The following is a 13,885-nucleotide window of genomic DNA, read 5'->3' on the forward strand; positions in this document are numbered from 1 at the left end:
AAATTGTTTCCTAAACAAATCAATAAACACAATGTCATTTTTTTAAATTAAGGTACCAACACAGGCCAAAAGCTGTTATATATGACTAACTATTGTGAACAAATAAATCACTTCATATTTTCTCCCAGATTGGGACTACAACTACAACTCACACTAGGACAATAGATAGACCAGCTTTTAATTCATAATTCTGGACAAAGTACAGTGACATTTTATCCAGAACAGATTGGATTTTATCTAACATTCTCAATGATGGCTCCAGTTATTTGTCATAGATTTCAGGCAAATATTTAAACTCAGTAGAACGTGATGGACTTGTTTGTAAAGAGTTTTTGTTTTCAGACAGGGTGTAGGTAAGACACTGAACACTCCCAGTATTAGAAATGCAGGGCGGATCATGAGCAGCAGTTGAATATAAGCAACTTCAAAAGTGGTATTCTAAATTATAAAGTTCAGGCAAGAGAAGTGAAGGGTTGTGAGGGAGACAGATAGAGTGACAGACAAAGTGAAATCCAGCTTAGGTGAGAAGACGTCAGATCACAGGCCTTCTCTACTGTATGTCAGTGAGACTAGATGCTGTTCTCTCCCCTAGAAGATCAAAAGAGATTCGGGGGCCTCTCAGAAAACAGGGAACTTTTTCCTTTCTCTCTGTCCTCTCTCTATCCTGCGACAAAATAAGGAAGTTTCAAAAGAGAAAAAAAGTGCTCTGTCAGAAGACACCAGGGGCAGTGGCCATGGGAATGGCAACAGGAGGGAGCACATTTCACAGACCTGAAGCGCCATGTGACTAAAACAGAGAACTAATTGCACCAAGATCAAAGGGCCAAATCTCCAAGGACACCTCTACAGTGTTTGAATTTCAGTCTTGCTCTGTTAGGTGGACAGCACAGGTTTGGTACCGTGGATATTTTTATCTTACATGAGAAATTACGATTTAACATACTTTCTCTGTCTTTCTTTATCAGAGTACACCAAAACTGTCACTGTATATATTTCCAGGTGTAGACTACAGCTGCCCTACATAGCAAACACATTCACATACTATATTTCCTGTGAACAGAACCTGCTGTGGTTAATTCACACCTGCCTCACCAGATTATTACAGATGACTTCACATCAGATCGGCCCATCTAATCCAACATCAAAGTAACACAATAATTACACACAACCACACAACATAAAAAACACGTCCTGGACAACGTTATTGTCTGGAGATAATGTCTATCTACAAAGCACAGGGCCACACGCGAATGCATTCAAACTAGCACAGTGAATTTGAAAGACTAAAATTAAAGCTTTTTAAAAACAATTACCTCTCATCAATATAGCAAACAGAGCACAGTGGTCATGTTTTCAGGTTCATCACTTGACATACAAATCTGATAAAGACAGACAACTGTTAGGGACTGATAATAAAATATAAATACTCAGGTTTATTACAAGAGACAGTTACTATAAGCGCATGTTTAAAAATAAATAAAATGTTATTCAGAATGTGCACTTTTCATGCCCATTATGCATAAAAAAATTCAGCTCCCTGTGGTTCAAGATAAAGCTACTGTTGATAAACTATAATGGACCTCTGGCATCACATGTTATCGAACGTGTGGGGGCACAGGTTGTCCAGAGTTAATGTATACATTTTGTCCTGTGCATATCTTTCCCTGTAAGCATATCAATTTATGGTTCTTTATAATTTATTCAGTACTGCTGAATGTCTCATATGTTGCATCTGCTTCGGTAGCTGTTGTTTATGCAGTACGCATCTGCTTGTTTGTAACATTATTGGTGCTACGCTCAGAATAGAGACGTGGGCAGGAGTTTGATTAAATTTTTTATCTCATACCATCAGCACAGTACTAGAAGTATAACTGTTAATAAAAATCATGGTAAATTAATTATAACTTTTTGTGAACCTCCCCCAAACTTGAATTGATATTACTTTTACAGTAGCTCAGGTATTTGAGGCAGATTCAAATACTGCATCTCTCTCTTACTTACTGTTTTTGTCTCTCCCCCCATTTCTCTCTCTCTCTCTCTCTCTCTCTCTCTCTCTCTCTCTCTCTCTCTCTCTCTCTCTCTCTCCGCCTACAGTGTGTGCTAAATTTTTGCTCCATCTTAAGACATGTGCGAGTTTACATTGCTCCCATAAAGCTGTTGTATAATTCATGCCTATAGAATATATATTTTCTGTTTTAAACGTCGTATAAATCTTCATCATGCCTCCACATTCATAAAATGATTTCACCATACCTCACACATGCATTAAAACATATTGAGGCTTGACAGCTAATAAGAGTTTAGGTATTCATTTATGTGGGAAAGCACAAAAGCCTCAAAGTGAAATCACTGAAGAAAGAAATCCATGAGGGTGGATTTGTATTGGTGTTATTATTTTTCTTCAACTTGAATTAGGAAGAAAAATAATCCCACTATACTCTTTTGGCTGAGCAGGGACACACCTTTTTAATACATATGCAGAAGCCTTAAAAAAGCGTTCCCCAGGGAAATGCTGCCTTTTCTTGCCTCCACTGCGACGCGACAGGACCCCACCCCTGTCACCTCCAGAGTTACACAAAGTAAAGGTAATTAAAAACAGTTGGCTCAGCCCCACCAGTCCATAAACATTGCAGGCTGCATGCACCATGCTACATTAATATGCAAATTGGAGCTAGGGCTGTGATCACGGCGCTTTACTGATCCAGTTATTAAATTAATTTTCTCAAAACAACCGGCAGGAGCTGCTGAGGTAGTCAATGGGTTTTCTCTTTATCTGCACATATTAATGAGCCTTTATCAATTTTACATTCATCACAGCAGGAAGATGGAGTGGACAGTGCATGCTGGCACCGCCACCCCTGTGGCAGGCCACCCCGCTCTGCAGTCACAGCTATTCAAAGGTTCGTCCATCACCAGAGCAACCCTGGGACACAGAGGGACCAGGATCCCCATATCATCTTGCTGCCCTCCCCTCACAAGCCCAGTCTCATCTGTCTGGCGTTCCATGCTCCACAGCTACAGTATGCACTGGGATGACATGATCAAGTTGTTGCAGTGACAGCAACAGGTGATGTCACACGGCAGCCAAAATGCTGCAGTCTCAGAGGAGCAGCACAGTCAAACCACTGAACGCTGGTGAGAGTAGCAGACTGCAATTCAGCATGAATTACATACACACACACACACACACACACACACACACACACACACACACACACACACACACACACACACACACACACACTGATAGTTATCATCAACATGGTATGTGAATGGACACTTACACACACAAGAAGAAAAGAAGTCCCACTTGTAGGGCAGTGACAGAAAGAAAGAAAAGCAAAATGACAGGCTACTGTTAGGCTATATTTTTGTTGTCTCTACTGACATTTGCTCACAAACACACACACACACACGAAGGTCTACCATCAAACCAACTTTCCACAATATGAAAACAACCGACTTCTGATGATCAAATCAACAAGGAGGAGAGGAGAACAGGTGAAATGAAGGTTTCTTCCCTGGTGCTGTGTGGGAATGATTCGATTGTTTTACTTGCCTTCTTTTATTTGTATCTGAAGTGACCTTGGGCATAGACAAGAGTAGGGGGACATTAGAAAACCAGCAAGCATCGTTATAGCAATTACTAGGAAATCACAGGGCCACAGGGAGCAATTATGTGCTTTGTGTTTACAATCCTGCATAGGAGAGCAATGGGGGAAAAGATGAAGAGGAGCAGACATCGAAAAAATTGAGCTCTAGGCAAGTATGAAAAAGTGAAGCGAGAGTGCAGGATGAGTAGAGGAGAAAAAGAAAGAGCAGGGTGGCAATATCAGCAGAGGCGGCAGATGAGGGGGTCAACAGTCATGTTTGTGAGAGGATAAGAGCAGGAAAGAAGTGGACTCATAAGTATAATTGAGTGAACACTATAGCGAGGAAAAGTGGAGGAACAAAATAGCCAATAGCTCTTCTCGAGTCTCCAGAGTGAGCATTTTCTGCCATGGTGATAACTTGGATTTCTAATACAGCATCTCGGTCCTCTGAGGCATACATTTCAAATGGCTCTGTGTCTCAACTGCAGCTGCCCACACTGCCAGATGTGAGCGGTGGCGAGCTGGCTTGGCGACACGGCCAGGCTGAGTCTGGGGCTCAGCTGATAAGAGCGAGGTGGAGGAGGTCACTGAGCTCACTGTATTGAGACGTAACCGCCGGTCAATTCAATTTCCTTAAGGACACAGGAGTCCAAATCGCAATCAGTACATTTCATATCACAGCCAGGCTCCTCTTGCCCTTTTCCTAATCTCATTGGAGGAGAAAGGGAGAAAGGTAGAGGAATGAGTGGGAGACAGCATGAAAAAATGAGAGGGTCAGGCAATAGTTGTCGGTGGGGGTGGGAACTTTGGAGGTTACTGCAATGGCCCAGAAAATCGTAATTTCCTGACAGTGTTGTTGTAACCAGTGATTAAGCTTCAGTTGATCTCAAGAGGGAATGAGGGGAGGAACATCAGAGAACACATTCACAAACAGATTCAGTAAAGCTTTAGCACTCAGACAAACAGGCTAACACTGTCGGGATGTCGGGTTCTGTAAAAGAAAAGAATCAGCTTCTCCCCAGTGCTTTAATTATTCATATCAGTGTGTGCTTGACTTTCAGAAGAGAGTAGTACACATATAGGCCACCCAGCGGATCAAACACTGTGCCGACTGCAATAGAGGAACCAGCGACAAAGACACTGAACCACCCTCTGATGCTGAGAAAGAAAGAGAGGAGGATGAATGGGAAGAGCTGAGGGAAGGACGAAGTGCACAAAGCAGCATCTAAAATTGACTGGAGACTTCAGGACGCCTGTGGACACCCACGGACATGGAACTAAATAAATGATTTAAAGTTTGCATCTTCTGCCTACTTAGAGCAAACATAGTCAAGATGTGGCCTTGTTTTGCAACTCCTAATTTTAGTCCAACTTCGCTTGAATTCTTAATGCAGGAAAATGGTCACACAAAGTTCAGATGTTTTGCGTTCATTCTATTCCTAATGATCCTTCAGATGGGATTACTGTTAGGGCTGCCATTATGACTCAATTAAGCCAAAGCTTTAGTAGCAGTGGGGTAAAGTGAGAGTAGCATGATTAAACTAATGAAAACCTCAGTTGTGCACACTATTGTTTTAGACGGACACCAACTGAACAAACAGCAGAGGTCCAGATCTTGCCAAATGGATCTAATGACGCTTGGTAGAAAACAGTAATTTAAGAATGTAGATTTAACAAAGAGAATGCAAGGCCTGATCGATCACATTTCACCAAACAGGTAAAGCATCTGATCCAGCTTTTAAATGTTTCCTCTGACATAGAAATGATGTGACAAAGTTGGGATTCATGTCTGTGTATTCATGTAACAGGCAGGAAAAGAAGTGTGAGGCACATTTGAATGAAAAACTAATCAATTTTGTTCCTGTAGTATTTTCTAAATAGCAACAGTCCATCTGGTAAATATTATACAGTTAGCAACTTTATTGCTCATAATGGAAGAGTTTTAGTGAAAGTGCTAATAACCTGGAGAAGCTGAGCGGATGCTCCCCTGGTAATTTGTCATTTCATAAATCTTGCAGCTAAGGCTAATTTTGTGGTTGGCAGATCAATAGTTTGTGAGACTTTGTCAGGCAGCACAGACAAGGAATTCATACAAGTGGGTGGCTGAAATGAAAGTTGCAATAAAGAAACCAGATGCTGAGAGAATGTAAACAACTCCTTTGTTGCAGCAGCAAATTCATCAGCACTGAAAATGCAGAGCCATGAGAGGGGATGAAGAGGTTGTGATGAGCAGCTGAGCAAAAGAATGGCGGCTGATGAAATGATTAGTGTTTAGAAGTAGAGAAAGGCAAGATATGGGCTCATAATCAAAGGCCATGGAACCAAATGCAATCATACAGTATGTCTGCTTATTTAAACTGATTCAAAAACTCAACCTCTAGTGGTAGAAATCTGCAAGTACATATATCTGAATGATCTGTTTCCCTCCATCACATTTTCTATCTCAAACACACATTCCCTCGGGCCAAATGTTAATGCAACATCTAACACCAATGTCAGGGAAAGAGTAGGGGGAAGTTCAAGGTCGGCAGTTTCTACAGAGATGCTACATAGATATTGTGGTAAAGATGACAGGTGCAGACAAACAAGGGTCAACTTTAAGCTATATTATATTTCCCATTGACCTACAGTTCATCCCACTCAGCAATAACACTGCTCTGAAGTCTGTAGGGCACTAAATGATTATGATTATCATTCTAGTGTGCTAGTTCTTGCTAGAGGGAAAAAAAGGTATAGACAGACGAGAAAGATGCAAGACAGCCAACAAACTAACAGTGTCACAGCAAAAATCTCTGGAGCTTTATTACCAGACTTCAACAGCAACAACTCAACCAAGTGGAAGCAAACATGCTGTACAGGTTTTTCTCTTCTGCCTCCCCATCACCCCATACACCATCTTGCCTTCCCTCCTTGTCATCTTCTTCTTTCCCATATATGTGATTCCCAACAACCTATTCACCCCTGCTTGACCAGCCCTCTGACTGACTGCCTTATTTGCTCTGTAATGTTGTCAGAAATGCAGCAACCCTTCTGTGGGTCACTGCTTTGAGGCTGAACGTGAATCTCACTGCCTGACAGAAGGAGAAAGAAGGCCAAAATGGGAAGCAGAGAAAGAATTGCGGCTCTTTCATGCCCAACAGGAGGGAAAGATAGAGACACATGAGGGAACATAGGGGCAGAGGAGGGGGAGAGAAGTCGTGAGTCTCACAGAAGACCTGCCATTCTGAGGTCTTCACAAAGACAGGAGAAAGACAGCCAGTAGGAGAATACTCATACGCAAACACAGCGGGTTCCCCACTCTTTTACAACCTTCCATTGCACCAAAACGCAATACCTGACAGCAACGGACGGGTTCCACAGCAGGAGGTTGTGCAGAGGAGCACACAGCACATGTTTTCTGTGCATATGTCTTGCATGTGCACATCCATGCATGAAATAAGGTTTACAGCTGCTGACGTGACTAAAGCAGTGCACACACGTGATCTATAATTTAAATGCTGCTGTCATTAAGTCATAATTTGAATTAAGTTTTGTTTTATGTCATATTAAACTGGCACACTATCTATGTTCATCTTGTGGCAGCTTGTTTGTGTGTGAGCATTTTCAGAAAATCACAAGAGGCATGAGAACTATCAAACTTTAAAATGTGCACTTTATGTATATATATGTGGGAATTTATCACATCCATATGGGAGAGGAAATACAAGCATCTGAGTGATGTGGAAAGTGAAATGTGAATGGGGAGCTCTCAGGATGAGTGAGAGATTGAGGTCATCCTGATCTTTGTTACAGATGGCGGAGGTCTTTCTAAAGGCTGCCACTTCATAAAGTGATGCTAGCTATTTAATCACCACTCTTATCTCCCACACATTTAAAAAGAGGTGACATTACTGGGACAAACATTATTGAAAACAAAGACATTCTTGGATAATCCCATAAAGCACAATGAGGTGAAAAAAATTATATTGTTTTTGATCTCTGAATATCATTATTCATCATTAATGGAGGAGAGTTGCTTACAGATTGCATGCTGTTACAATTTAAATCCTATTTCCATAACTCAGAAAACTGGACAGCATATGGACTGGGCCAGTAACGTGGGTGTGGTTGTGAATTATTTCTTCTTAGCTTGTGCCAGTATACGAGCCTTTTCCATTTGATTTTGTGCTGTAATTATTTAATTTACATTTCCCGCACAGTGCCGAAAGATGCATGAAAGATGCATTCACATAACAGAAACTCACCATACAATCCAAAAGATACTACACGAGTGCACCAGTATAAACTCAGATTTCTAATTATAGACTGGGCTTTTGATTAACACTGCCTCTTTAAATAGGTTTTGTCCCACTTTTGTACATATAATATAGTCTTTCTTATATGCAAGAACACACACATCCAGATTAAGCAGGGTGCAGAGTAACAGCGAAATAGATAGCAGGTGCTACTGTAGATGTGATTTGCGCATCTATGCCTCACAGGACTCCACAGATTTAATTAACCTCCCAGCTGTCCCATATCCCTCTTGCACATCATGCCAATCCAAATATTGTGCATGGATGCATGCCAATAAAACACACCTTTTTAAGACACTTTTAAGACATTATATGACATTGGTATGATAACCTTGCTTTTTCATTTTCATTCTGTCATTAATCTGAAAGAGTTTGCAAAAGAGAACAGATCAAAAGGAAAAAGAGAAAAGAGTTTTCAGCAATTAGAAATCACAAGTACAAGGTTACAGCATTACAAAAACACCCAGGTTAATTTTTATTAAATGTAGACATGAATCAAATATGAAATGGAACCTTGAAATTCTGCTTTAGTGAGACTTGATGCAATTGAAATTAATATAAAGGCTCTTAACAGCTAAAGCTCCACCTCTTACATGATTGTTCCTCACTTTGGCCATAAAACCAGAGACCACACATGGAGAAAATAGAAGTAAAGGTGTCCTTTCTCTGCAAGTGCAAATTGAGAACTACACAAGATATCCTTTGCAATGAAGCAGAGAAAAGACCACTTATCCAGTTTTCAAGGTATATTGTTAAAAATAAAACCAGACATCTATATCTATAATTGGGCTCTATATCCATTTCTCTCTCAGTTCTAAAGCACTGCACTGCCAGACTCTCACTGAAGCAATTTGTGCCGGCATCAGCTGTGATGTCAACAGGGAATAGGAAGATAATTTAGCAGAAATGCACCTGAATGTTCAAACAAAAACTTTCGGCAACTAATATGGATATGTCATGTTAAACTTTCATTTTATCTCATCTTAACTTTTACAGTGCTGGTTTCAAACATGTCTACAAGATGATTTGGCACACACATATTGTTTGTTCTTGAGCCACTGAGGTTCATTTGAATTTCAATTTGGCATGGCGGAAGGCAATAAGAAGAAAGGAGAGAGGGAGAAATGTAAGGTAGCGAAGGGCAAGGCAGCAACAAGTCCAATCACTCATAGATGAGAGTCATTTGTCTCAGTCTGAGGGGCACTCATTCAATTATTCTTTAACTGTTTGCTTTGAAGCAGAGCAAAGTATTGATTGATTTCTCTTTACACCACATCAAGAAAGCAGACTAGGACAATGAATAAAATTTACCCCAAAAACCTCTGCAAGAAAATTAAAAAAAATCATTTTCTGTACCAGTCCTTATAATGCAAGAAGATGAATGGTCACAACTGCACACTGCACAACTGCAATCCAACTGGTTTAATACAAAAGTAAGCAGCCAAAAAAGACATACTGCTGTGATTTTATCAAAGCCCAGCTTCAGTTATGTCAAGAGAGCCAAGATTGCATCACTGACCCTGTCACACTTAAATGTCAATGTCTGACAAGTGGTCATGTTGAAAAGGCACCAACCAAGCCATTTTGGATTGTACATAGAATCCGTCAAAGTTATTCAAAGCTTGAAAAATCAGCTTTAGTCCTCTCTGTCTGTAGTGAGCATAATGTGAACAAATATCAGGTAAACACAGGATGAAATAGCAACAAAAAGGATTTTGGCTCCCTGGAGCTGGCAAAGCTCTGCTGCAACACGGTTTGTCCTAGGGGATGAGGAGAAAAGGGAGGGTTTATTTATTTCTACACAGAAGTGAGTCATGCCATCATGGATGCTGGCGACAGAAAGAACAATGAAAATATGCAGTTACGAATGGGTGCTGCAAGTGTTAGCAAGATGACTTTGTAATTGTGTGCGCATGAATTACACATGCATGTCTGTCAGTGTGTATGTGTTAGCAGATAAGGTGTGCATGTATGTGCATGAATGAGATAGAAGAGCAAGAGGGAATGAGAGGAGAGAGAGGGAAAGTGAGCCAGCAGAAAAGAATTGCTGTAAATTGTTAACAGTGAGAGCCAGCTAAATTGCTGACTCATGTCCGCCACCCAATTACACCCCAGGAATGCCTGGCAACCCCATTGTGATTGAGCTGCTGTTTGAGCTTTTCACAGCCATTTGTTATTTTGAGGGTTTTTAATGTTCTCATTCCTAAAGAAAGAGGTACAAAGGGACCAAAATGTTGCTCTGGAAAGTCTAATTTTTACAATTTCAGACAAAGTGATTGTTCATACTGACTGTTTTCCGTGAATGTTTTCGTGAGCTTGTGCCCTTGCCTTATTTCCAAAATGTTTCCACTGGTTCACATCTGTAGAAAATATAGCAAGTCTCACAAAGACCTCCTTGCCTCTCATAAAAAAGCCATTAATTTAGAGACCAGTGTTGAAATGTGACACCAAAAAAAATTGTTTTTTGTTTTTTGTGAGAAAGGGAGGGCTGAGATATTCTCTACAGAGAAAATTTGAACAGCAGAAGAAATTGTTGTTCAGACCAGGAGGGAATGCATGCACTTCAGTTCAGTGGTACTATAACTGCAGGGAGACTGTGTGTGCATTTAAATAAATATATTAATTGCTGCCATGTTTGAAATTGAAAAATAGCACTTAAAGAAATCTCAATTAGCAACAGCTCCAAACAACACATAAGTGGCTTTCGGAGAACATGAAATACAAAATATTGGGATTAGGTGTTATCAAAATAATAGATTGTATTGAGGCATAGCAATGCTATTTCAAGGTTTTGGTTGACTGGTTAAAAATATGGATATAATATGGAACTACTTTGGTCCAGGCGATATATACACAATAACCCCAAACGCAAACTCTGAGTTGGAGTAAATTGCCACCGTGACAACACTACATTATAAGTCAGGCTGTAAAATTGGGCGACAGTCTCCACATATTGTCAGTGCGGCTAGATAACCGAGCTGAGTGCAGTCACCTAAGATGGAGAGGAATGTAATCTGTTGAATGAGACAAATCTTTAAAATAAAACTCATTTCTTCCCCCTTGGCATTGTGCTTTGTCTGCAAAAATGAGGATTTGCAGTGACTTCTCAGACACTCAGGGCCACTGGTGAATGAAAAGAGTTATTATTCACATCACAATAGTTCCACACACACACACACACACACACACACACACACACACACACACACACACACACACACACACACACACAGGCTCACTCAGAGGTCCCTTTGCTGCACTTTCTCATCCATTGCTATTCACTGTCTCTTCCCGCTTGGTCCTTTATGACTCCCTGAGCAGCTCTTTGGCTGTGTGGTTACAAGAGGTACAAGTCTGCTTAACAGCCCCTGCATATTCAAAAGACCCATAATAAACCAAGACGAAGGGGCAAGAGCCAGAGTCAGACAGTGGGTGGGCAAATCTGACATCAACACCTCCCCTCAACTCATTGACACCCGACTCCAGACATGGGCGGAAAACACTAAAAGAAGATCTAAATTAGTTTCTATAGTTTAAAGCCTGCATGTGATGCAAATAATTTCCCCCTGGGATTATTAAAGTATTTCTGATTCTGATTCTGTGATCAGAGGGACCCTGGAAACTGCTGTTCAGAGTGTCTGTTAACTGAGTCACTTTTATTTAATTTTATTTAACATCATAGTTTTTTAGATTTTTCTGTACATTATATCTCCCTTCCAGGCAGCCATTCCATTTATTAAATTATGATGTCAAAATGAACAACAGAGACAGGACACTTGAGATAAGTAATTGATTTGAACTGACTTTTCTCCATTTATTGTATCAAAGTTGCATCATCATTGCATGACAAAGCAATTTGAAGCACAGACTGATTTGAAGTCTGCACCTAATATCACGCAGTGTAGGCTTTATCTTAACGTATCAGTTGATTATGTTATATTGTATGTGTTATATGTGTTATATTGACTGAATTACATTAACACAAGACAATAGTTCATGTGAACAAAACGAGGTCACTTCTTTTTTACGATAGGACCCATTATATTTACATATAAATTGCTCAGTCAATCTCAATCTGTAACTGTTTATTACAACTATTTAACTTGAATATAACTTATTTTTAGACGATATCATTTCAGGTTACGATAATTGTTATTATAACAACCGTAAATCCTAAAGAGGGCTTCTGTGGTTTCTACATTTAAACTGTGATATTGTGCTTTTTGCAGTCTGTCTTGAATGCATAGCCTGTCAGTGCATGTCCTATTTAATAGAAGATGGGCACAATAACAGAGCATGAAAAGGGCAAACACATTCACAAAATTGTTAATAACTTCTTGGAATAAAAAAAAAACATATTCCATATTTAATCCGTCCTAAGGAAAAGGCATGCGTATGTGTGTCCATTTGGAGAATAGAAGGGAATAATAGAAGAAAATATTGGCCTTGAAGAAAGAGACCAGCAAAACAGGAATTTTGATCACCAACCGATATGATCTGGCTCATGCATTATGAATGATGTAGAGGAGGGCCGACTGGCTCTCCAAACCATCTGCAAAAGCCGTTAAGAAACTGAAAGCATGAAGAGGTGAATTTGCATATGGGTTTATGGATTAATTTATGTGATAATCAGGAGTTACTTTCAGTAGAGGGTTGTTTAATTAATGTCAAGAGGTTTTTCAGATGAACTACAATAATTCACATAATTTCATTTGGACCATTTAGACAGCAGTCCCAGCCCCCAGGGCTTAAAGGCCCCCTCCTTACAAAACTCAACATTAGCTTGTATATTTCTGAGTGTGCACAGACAGGAGCAGCATCACCACGGAAACCACAGTCAGCTGGGAGAGAAAAGTATTACCATGGGAGCAAAAAAAATAAATAATTATGCAAAACAGCAGTCGACTAAACATATAAGAAATTGCATAAAGTTTTGATCATACATGAGTTCTAGGCATGTTTTTGAGAATTTCTTTCCTTTATTATTGCTACTGTTATTATTATTCCTTCTTGACATCTATAAGGCACAAGGAATAGTCTAGGGAGAAAAAATGATGTATGTAGTGAGGAAGACAAATTATAATTGCAGCAAGGCAGAAACTGGAATGTGCAAATGTGTGTGTGTGACTGTGTGTGTTTGTGTATGTGAGATAAATACAGAGCATGGGAGAGAAAAATGTCCCACAGTGTTTGTCACAACATGATGGACCTCATTGGAAACACAAACTGACAGGCGTGTTTAATTTCCTTGCAATAACCGAAAATTGAACATAGTGGATAAACACCGACAAGGCTTTTCATCAACATCAGTAAGTGCTTATGATGAACCATCAGATACAGCAAAAACACTAACAATCATACTGGCCCTGAGGGGGGGTTGTTCTTATGAGTGAACCATCAGAACCATTATGGCCTCGGGTCTAGCAAAAAAAGAGCTGTTACTTTCTTTAACGCAGGGTGAAGACTGAGGAAGACCAATATCTGACAGTATTGATATACCAATTCAGGGGCAGGGGGGCTATTGCAGCCCGTAATAATTATGAGTTGATTAAAATGAATGTGGGCAAGGGGTGTAAAGTAGGGGGTCCAATGGCCTCACCTCACCACCTTTTTAAGCATTTGCTATTACAAGCCTTTTTATAGATCCTTTTCCCTGTGAATATTTACTTCTTATTTTTTATTTGCAGCTCTTTTTTAACTTGTTCTTTTCCTCTTGTTTTATTCATCCATATGTTTGTATTTATATGTATTCATGTATGTGCATGATTGTGTATGTATTTCTATATATATATTTGTATTTGTTTGTGAAGCACATTTTAACTGTATGTTTTAAAAAGTGCTATAGAAATAAAGCTTTACTTACTTACTTACTTCCTTACTTACAAGATTATATATATAAAGTTAATTTTTAAGTAATATAAGCTAACTAACTTAAAATGAAGATGAAAATTTGACCATTAAATTGTAATTATAATGAAGTTATGTGCACACAGGGAA

Source organism: Dicentrarchus labrax, unplaced genomic scaffold (assembly GCF_905237075.1).
Source record: "Dicentrarchus labrax unplaced genomic scaffold, dlabrax2021, whole genome shotgun sequence".
Taxonomy (NCBI): Eukaryota; Metazoa; Chordata; class Actinopteri; family Moronidae; genus Dicentrarchus; species Dicentrarchus labrax.